General features: G+C 41.9%; 1 protein-coding gene across 1 annotated transcript in view; it reads right to left on the bottom strand.

The window, feature by feature from the left end:
- Positions 1-774: 774 nt before the first annotated feature.
- CDK5R2 (cyclin dependent kinase 5 regulatory subunit 2) overlaps positions 775-1,844 on the bottom strand; it is a 2,653-nt gene continuing 1,583 nt past the window's right edge. Inside the window, exon 1 of the mRNA XM_089683577.1 lies at positions 775-1,844. This exon is cut by the window's right edge and continues 1,583 nt beyond it. The gene's annotated coding sequence lies outside the window, so the exon portion shown is untranslated.

The raw sequence follows: 1,844 nt of genomic DNA, 5'->3' as shown, positions 1-1,844 counted from the left end.
TTTGTACAGAACGGCTGTGCCTCTAATAGGTAATCCCATTAAAAAAAAACCTTGACGGGAGAAAATATACAATTGGCTTACGGATTCAGCACCAAGGCCAGCGACCAGCCTGAAAACACTCGCAGCAAAGCGCCCTGATGGCCGCTCTGAAGGAGCATGAGGAAGACCACAACCAGCCCTGGTTGTACATCTGGTACGTTCACTCCATAACAGCTGCATATAAATTATGAATGCTAGTTAATCCTTTTGCAGAATGGAGGCACAATGTCACCCTGTGCAATTATTAGCAAAACCTGGTGCAGCAAAGCAGCCACGAGAAAATCAGGGCTGGAGAAAAGGGTTTGGATTCCAGCTGCCAATCAAATCTAAGAGCAAAACGATACATTATAGATACATTGTAAACCAGATACGTCATTTTAAAAAATATTAAAAATAAAGATTCAATAAACAATAGGCTCAAATTAGATTGGATCACTCAAAATCTGGTGCAACGGTGCATGGCAGCCAATCAGCTTCTACCTTCAGCCTGTTCAATTAAGCGTTGGCAATAAAACCTGAAAGCTGATTGGTTTCCATTGCAGAGCTGCACCAGATTTTTCACTCTCCGGCAATACTAAATAACCCCCAAGCTGTCATCATCTGCATTCAACAGCTACCTAACCTTTATCCAGCCCTAATGAAGCAAACACTGCGCCCCCCCCCCCGTCCAATCCACTGAAGCCATCGGTCGGCTCATACACACCGATGCAACGTAAAAAGATCATACGCCAAAAAAAGAGATCAAATCACTTTTATGAGTTCTTTTTTTTTTTAAGTATACAATATAAAACAATACGCTTTTTTTTTGTACATTTGAACACCGTTGGCACATCGAACAGTTTCATTGTCAAACATATTGCGGCGTTTGTGTGTTCCAGCTGTATTTGTTACATTCGTACATACTATGAGGTGTCTGATATTTGAAAAAAAATAAAATAAAAGCAAAGTCCATTTTTGGGCCCAGCACCTAATCATTCGTTAGCTTAGCTACCTGCAATATGGGTGGATGGGGTGGGGGCAGGGCAACAGTAAAAACAAGCTGAATCCCCCCAACCCCCACACACAGAGGGTGTTGATAAATGAACCGTAGGGTAAACCGTTAAAAGCTATCGGTCTAAAAATAAAAAGGGCTGACAGCAAGATGCAATTCCTTCTGGAATTATGTATTTAAGACACATCTGCTTTGCAAATCGTAGGGTTCTTGTTGAATTTTCATGACAAAGAATGGATGAAAGAAAGAAAAAAAAATGCAAAATGTAGAGCAATGCCAAAGCAATTCATAGAAGCTTGACGTAACATATGGTGCCCTTACAAGACGTGACAAATCATGATGGCGGCGTAAGAATAATAAAAAAAAAAAAAGGTCACTGATTTTGTTCCTGGGGAAGCCATTAACCGTACAATCACCCTGGTGCCAGATAATGCCCAGAACCTGAAATGATAACTGCACCGAGACCTAGCTTTCCAGCAGCGTCTGCTGCGCCCGTTACCTTGGAGACAGAGGGATCTCTTCAAGACCCATTTTTCATTTTTTTTTTTCATTTTTTTTTCCTGATCTGCAAAAACTAAAAATAAATAATGAATAAAGTGAAGTGCATCTTTACACTGGTAAAGTAGGTTTCCATTAACCCTTTTGCTACCAGCAGGCAGACTACGCCGACGCGCGCCTTGCCCATGGCGACCCAGTGAAGGTTGCAATGCTCCCCAACCGTCAGTGCATAAGAGCATTGAATGCCAAGTGTCTTGTTTTTCCAGCCTTTGAGAGCTGCAGGCCCCAGTCTTCAAGTTGATCATGGTTGGATATA

The sequence above is a fragment of the Staurois parvus genome, unplaced genomic scaffold, assembly GCF_062004578.1.
Source record: "Staurois parvus isolate SC_StPar_1 unplaced genomic scaffold, SC_StPar_1.0 ptg000315l, whole genome shotgun sequence".
Classification (NCBI taxonomy): domain Eukaryota; kingdom Metazoa; phylum Chordata; class Amphibia; order Anura; family Ranidae; genus Staurois; species Staurois parvus.
Note: the sequence above shows the minus strand (reverse complement) of the source record. Positions and strands in the feature narration are given on the sequence as shown.